General features: G+C 24.4%; 1 pseudogene; it reads right to left on the reverse strand.

The window, feature by feature from the left end:
- Positions 1–1,053: 1,053 nt before the first annotated feature.
- Positions 1,054–8,161, reverse strand: LOC147908180 (uncharacterized; annotated as a pseudogene).
- Between the last annotated feature and the right edge of the window lie 8 nt (positions 8,162–8,169).

Genomic DNA, 8,169 nt, shown 5'->3' on the forward strand with positions numbered 1-8,169 from the left:
TAAAAGAAAAACAACATGACCAAATTACGTCTCTCTCGAAACCAATGCAATTTTTGTTTGAAACTTTTCTTTCTATTTTTAAAAACAAGCAAATTATGTTTAAAATGTTTTAAATGCCTCATTCTGTATATGTGTGAATGTTTTCTATGCCAATATTATTTTTTTATTAGACATCATATAAATTTTCTTGTAATAAATTGCTTCCTCTTAAAGAATTAAGAAATTAATCTAAAGCAAAATACAATTGTAATTAAGAAAAAAATGTTCATTTTATATGTACATACTTTCTTATATTAATATAGCGTTTAATTTATATAAATCGCTTCATATTATCTTTTTATGCATAAAAATGAAGTCATCAAAAAGTGAAAATTTTATTTTATAATATATTTAAAACCTAGAAAATATATATTTGTAACACAATTGTTTTGGATTTCTATTATTCCTAATATTAAAAATTATTTCCTGAAAAACAAAGAACACTTAGTGAAATTAAGAGAAATAATCCTTTTAGAGAAAAACGTATTAATTTAAAATCTATAATAATGATATCGCATTATGTTTTTATTACTGAAGATATTTTTGGCACACACTTACATCGAAAAAATCTCCTAAACAATTTGGAAACGGATTGAAATTTATTAGACAGTATCATCATTTCCTAATTATTATTGGTGCAATTAATTAAAATATTTATAATTTGATAATATTCTTGAAGCTTCTACGGGTGCTTTCTATATAAAGATTATGCGTTTTACAGTTATGGGTGTACAGATTCATTCTTGGAATATCGGAATGGCATAATCTTTATATTTATAATTTATTTCATAATAATTGTTATAAAATTGCATTATTGAACACAATTTTTTGCCTTATAGTACTTTATTAATTAATCAAGGAAAATGAAATTATTAATTTTTTACATATTATCCCGGGAAAAAAAATATTACATATTTTTTTATATAATTATATACATTTATACATATAATATATATTAATTTTTTATATAATTTGATATAATTTTAAATAATTACATATAATTATATAGAATTATATATATAAAATATTTTTTCTTGGGATATTATTAATTTTTTTTTAGCAATACAGAATCATTAAACATGTCTATATTTTAGAAAGCGTATAGTTTATGCTTTCATCATTATTTATGTTAGCAGATATTAATTTTATAGCTTCCTCACGATATATAGTAAAATAAGAAGCAAATCTATATTTATCGTTTTCCTTGTATACGATACCCAAATATGTGCATATTTCTAGTTGAAAATTTCTAGGGAATACTTCGGAAGTGTAGAACGCAAGAATTCGTTGATATAATACGTAAGAAGATGTATCGTTCTCGCATACAACAGCCATAGCAAGAAGCAATGCAAGTGGGGTTTTAAACTCTGACTCTATTACGGGGATAATTAAAGCTAACCACGAACACCACGGTAAATAAAAATAGATACTTGATACATGTAATAGTAAAATAAGACTAGGATTAAATATATTATTATAATAATACAAAGGTATAGATACACTTGGATAAGAGATTACTATTTCATTTTCAGTAATTATTATTGGTTTAAAGTTTTTCGTATAAGATACACGATATTTCTTTCTCATAACTGCGATTAAATCCTGTACTGCAGGGTGGACGTGATCAATTTTAGTCAGTCCCATAATATGCAAAAAACATATAATAATGACATCAATACTAAACGGCATATCATTGGAAAAAACGAATTTTTCTTCTTCTTCGTCAAACTTGTATTTATAAATAAATGTAGTTAAATTTATAGGGTTTTTTAAAATAGCTTCCGTTTGTTTTACATGTATCTCCATCATTCTTTTAATAATCGTTCTTGGTTGAGATAACATTAAGGGAACAACTTCAGTCAGGGAGAATTCGTTTAAAAACTGTATCTCAGGCAAAAATATGAGCAGAGAATTATCGTTTATAATATATCTTTTCAATATCATTATTAATAAGTCTAATAAATGTTTACTGTATTGAATGGTTTCTTCAGGATTCACATGCATATTTATTTTTAATAGATTAGACTGACATATATCTATATTTAGTATAAATCTCGTAAAATGAAATAATCTTTTAACTTTGCGATGCTGGTCAGTCTTCTAAGATAATTCGATTCCTCGTCTTTTTATATTCGTCCAATACGTTTCCTTTAACGCCAAACAAATGTCAGTTCATATGAATCCAACTTCTACATCTCAAAATATATACCTAAAGTATAAGTGCGTTTTATAATGATTATTAATGATTATTTCTGATTCACAATCTAATTCACAATCTTATATTATATGCGCAAAATTGCTAATTTCAGTGTTAAAAACATAATTCAGAAGAAGGACAGTATTTTCCAAGAAACAACTAACTTTTAAGTGACATACGCGTATAACATTGTTTTAAATACATACCTGATTGTGAGATTAATGTATCACAGAAGTTTGAAGAGTAATTTCGTTAATTTTAAATGATATACGCCTATGTATCTTTATTTTAATATTGTCAGTAAACTCATAACGCGAGTGGTAGTCCTAATGATTCGAAGAACAACGAAAGAAAACATGAAAGGTCATAAATGTACATAGTCAGACCCAGTACACTATATATTACCCAATGAGAAATAATAATAAAATCGATGTCGAATCGACATCCATTCGACGTCGATTTAATGATTTCGACATCGATTCGATGTCAATTCCATTATCATTTCTCACTGGGTTTTTCTATAGTACATGTTTGATAATATAGATAGAAATAAAAAGAAAAATAATTATGATGTTATCGTCTTTGTTTTACTGCTACTTTCTCTTTTTAATATGTATATGTATAATATTCTTGAGGCTTCCACGAGTGCTTTCTATACAAAGATTACGCGTTTTGCAGATTTTCTTCGTGTCCAAATCCATTCTTGAAATGCTAATGTTTCGTGAACATTGCAGTCCACTTCATCAAAGCGAGGAGCAGCCTGCGAAATGCATAATCTTTATACATATATGTATGTACACAATAAAAAAGTTTGTGTTAAATTTAATCACCCGTTTGGGACATATTTCACATGTCCCAAACGGTCTACCAAAATTTTTGTTAATTTAATATAAGATGAATATACAATCACATTATGTTAAATTATTATTAATAATTATAATTAATTATTAAGTTATTAATAATTATTAAAAAACACTCGAATATATTAAAAATTCAACACAAAAATTTTAACAAAGATTCGTTTTAACACGAAATGTTTTTTACTATGTATGCATATAAATGTGCATACGAGTTTAAAAAAAATTTATTATTAAACATTTAATGTTATAATCGACATACTAACTTTTATTTAAATTGACTTAAGGGTTAATAAATGACTTAGTGTGATTATTATTCATCGGAAGTATATAAAAAATATGTTTTATTTTAGTATTTTTAATTATATTTAATTATATTTTACATATAATTATATTACATAATGTCCATATAATGCTCAAATAATTTGTATTTTGATTTATATGTCGACAAAAATTTTCCTTTTTGAATTATGCATATATAAATGCAACTACATTAAGTATGGTAAATGTAAAAGTCAGTCATGGTATATAAAATTACATATAAAATATTTTACAATAATAATATTATGGAAATTAATTGAAAACATTAGTCTGGTCTAACACATAATTAACAATAATGAATTACATTTTGACAACTTTTCAGATTAAGAAAGATTTAGCATATTATAAAGTTTAAAAGTAATTAATATTACGTAAGAATTAATATTACATTAATTTAAATTCTATAGAAATGATATTACATTGAGTACGCAAATTATCTTCAAATAAAAGGATCTTTCCTTTTATAAATCAGATTTAAAATTAGAAATTGTATAATATATTTTAAACAACGCATTATGAATATTATCTGTTATAAAATGTACTAATTACATGATGATGTTAATTATGTATTACCCAAACAGAACAACAAGTCACGGTAACATCAAAATGACATCAAAATGAATTGAAAATGACTTTTAGTGATCATTTTGGAATCATTTCGACATTATTTTGATAGCATAATGTTGTTCTGCTTGGGTTGTATTTTAATTATATACTATTTATATAATGTTAATTATAATAGTACAATTTTGCTCTGTAAATTTTACATTAACAATATAATTTTGCTACATAGTATATTTTAATTATATACTACATATATTTAATTAATATTATACATTGTATAATGTTAATTAAATAACAGTACAATTTTACAAATTGTATTATTGCTATAAAATTGTATTGCTTTTAACAAACAAATTATCATGTTTTAAACAGATATAAATATATTGTTAATTAACTGTACAAAATAATTGCCAATTTTGATGTAACATTCATAATTTATTATTTATATTTTATGAATAAATATTCATAGCTTCAGTAAAGAAAGTCGTTTTTGCATTTATTCTAAATTTGTTTCCATAAATTCTGAGAAATCTTAAAGCGCATACTTTGATGATATTTCTTTAATGTAAGGAGTAAATTTATATTCATTGTCTATTTTATGTACAATGCGCCATATTTCGCATAGTCGTAATTTCAAACTTATAGGAAAGACTTCGGAATTGTATAACTCATAGATATAATTCCGAAGTGTACGTATCGAAGTTTTTGTACCATGTTTAATGCTTTCCTTATCAATAGAAATAGCAAAAGCCATAAGCAGGGGAAATGGAGTAGAATCTACTAACTTAGGAATAATTAGAGCGAGCAATGGTGAGTAAAAGGAAGTTTTTAGGAAGATTATGATCAAAAATTGTCGGCAAAGAAATTTCGACAAAATTATGATATAAAATCGAGAATGTAATGCTCGGAAAAGAATATGCTATTCTAAACCAAGTGATATTTTCTAAATTCTCACTCAAGGTTTCTGGATGATAAATATCATGATATATAATATATTTTGTCCTCATTATGCTGGCTAAAGTAGTCATTAATGAAAATGTCCTATCTTTATGTGATTCACTCATTATCATAGTACAATATAGATAGCAGATAGTGATAATATCTTCATAAAACATCATCTTATTAGAAAAGACATATTCCTTCTCTTCATCGTCACAATTATATTTGTAAACAACTTTGTGAATGCATAAAGGATTTTCAAAAATCATTTGCATGATTTGTCCATGCATTTTCATCATGTGCTCAATAATTTTTTTTGGACTGAACATTTCTTTAGGGACAAGTTTGTCAGTTTCGGGGAATGAACGTAGTAGTCCGATCTCGAGGATACAAATAGATTGACCAGTAGATATTTTATTTAGTACATCTACTAACGAGCGTAATGGACATGTATTCCTCTCGTACTTGCGTATACCTTTAAATACATCTTCTTGATAAGGCATTGTTTTATCAGGTGTCAAATCAGATGCGTTAATAAATCGTATTGGATGAATAGTTGTTACTCTTCAATTTTACAATACAGTTCAATTTTACAATACAGGCAACTCGATTTCTAGCTTTTAAATTTCCCAAATTTGTCGTATAATGTCAGTCCAACACATACAAATTCAGCATCTACGTTCTAAAATATGTACATTAATTCACATTATTTTCAATTCAATCATTATATAATGATTACACTGTTTGACAAAAAGCAACTTTTTTTTCGAATACTAAAACAAGATTAGTCTTTTTTTAATAATTTTTTACATGTCGAATGTATTATTTAAATTGTTCCATTACATCATTTTAACAAATTTGCAATTCAATTTGTAAAAAAAGGCTGCTATTATATATTTTATCATATTATAACTGCGATATATGAAATGTATTTGAGATATTTTATTTCAATCAAAATTAAGTTATATATTGTTAAGACTTCCAGCCCCCGAAAGGATTTTCTAGTGTTGCGATTAATAAGATGTTCATAGTAGTTAAATACTAATTATATGGTCTATTTATATGGAAAAGCTGCGATGCTGCATTGCAACTAACGTAGAGCTTTATACATGATAAAAAAAAACTACGCAACGACAACATAACATTAACCGAATTATCGTTAAGAATTATAAAATCGAAGTACAGCACATCATATATTGTTAATGACAAATATGTAAAAATAATTCGTTTTGGATTTTTAAACGTTGATTTCTCAAAACTGTGACGTGACAGAACAATTTAAAAGCTGGATTCGTATTTATATCCAAAAGACTGTATTTCGTTCTGTTTTTTTGTTGTTGTTGAACAGTAATATTAATACATAAATACAATTGGTTTAATAATTTAATATGTACTCATATTTCATTTTGTTCAATGATGATTATGAAAAGATATAATATACATAAGAAAAATTACATTGTTTCAAATGGATTTAACTTTTGCACTTTAAAATACTATAAATAATTAATATTTAAAATATATTTGAACAATTGATGCGTTGCAGAAAAATATCACTAAATCGCCTTATTTTATCATTGTTAAATTATCAGTAACTCACCTTTATATCTTCAAAGAAGTTATGTCCATTCTAATAAATTACAAAAGAGTTTTCTCGATGGTAATAGATTGAGAAATAAAGTCGGGAAGGACATAAATAAATACAATAAATCAAATAAATATACATGCTATACATTTAGCTATTAGTGCTTGTTGGATTTTACGGAATTATAAAAATTATATAAATTTTCTCATGATAACGATATTGATAAAAAATAACTTAATTTTACTTTTTTCCCATTTTTATTCCTATGTATATGTATGCATGAAAACATATACATACTCTTTACAATTTATTGTAAATATATAACAAACTTTATCGTTAGTACTTTGAAGTGCAAAAATTAAATCCATTTGAAATTAATATAATTTTTTTTACGAAAATATTTTTTCGTTATTATCAGTAATATATTAATTGATCTATTAAAACATTATTCTTGTTAAAAAAGAGTATTTCAAATAATTAATAAATTTTTTGTTTAAATAATATCTGAGTAAAGCAAAAAAGAAATAATCAGAACTGTGTATAAAATGAAGTTTGAGAAACAAAAACTAAATCTAAATATATATTATCTAAATTTATTATTGTTTATGTTTTCTCATTATTATTATTTTTATTGTATTAAAAAGTAATTTTACAAAAGAAAGAAGGATGTATGAAACATGTACAAATTTTATATATAATTATATATGTTTGATATATGAATATTTATGCATGTTTATGTATGTTTATACATATTTATATATATTTATGAAACATTTTTTACAGGGAAATATAAGCACTTTATTCTTTACAATTTTGTACTCTATGCAAATTGTTTATACGTTATATATATTTCATTGTATACGTTGTTATATATATTTCACAAGGTACATGTATAATATAATGCTAATGATGATACATTCCTGATTTAAAAAATCCCATAAATACACTATCTGAACAAAATTAAAGGCCCACTTCATTCGACCCTATAAAAATAAGTAAATTTTAAAATAGAAGAACTTTGTCAAAAATCATTGTATCAAAATGTTTAAAAAAGCATTTTACATCTTGAAATCTATTCCTTCCAGATACTTGAAAAAAATGATCTTACTGACATTTTATGGAGTTATACAAATTTATAAATAAATAAATTTATAAATTTAGTTATACAAACATAAATAAAGGTGCATCAAATCTCAAAGTTTTTACGAAATTACTAAGTCCCACAGCGTGAATTAAAAATTGCACACAAACGTGGTTTACAATATTCAAAAGAGCGAGTTTTTAATTTGCTTTTTCCTTGAGCTCTATACGATTTTTTTTTCATCGAATTCTTCGACATTGAAAAAAAACGTCACTTTGCTTCAATTTTGAATAACTCGATTTAAAAAAATTGTGTGATATCTATTTTAAAATATTTTTATATTAAATTTTGTCTGATAATGTTTCATCAAATTGCAATGTTTTAAAGTAAGACAAAAATATTGCAAAATATATCAATATTCAATTTTATGTAATTTTAGGAATAAAATGTACAAAAATTTTGAATGTAAATTTAAAGTTCTATCTTTGCACTTTAGAACATTGGTTGAAAATAATTTAGATCACATGGCTCTCTATTATTTTTTTTCACCGAGATATTTAATTTTTTACAAAATGCGAAAAAATCGCAA

Source organism: Acromyrmex echinatior, chromosome 11, assembly GCF_024713525.1.
Source record: "Acromyrmex echinatior isolate Ae372 chromosome 11, ASM2471352v2, whole genome shotgun sequence".
Taxonomy (NCBI): Eukaryota; Metazoa; Arthropoda; class Insecta; order Hymenoptera; family Formicidae; genus Acromyrmex; species Acromyrmex echinatior.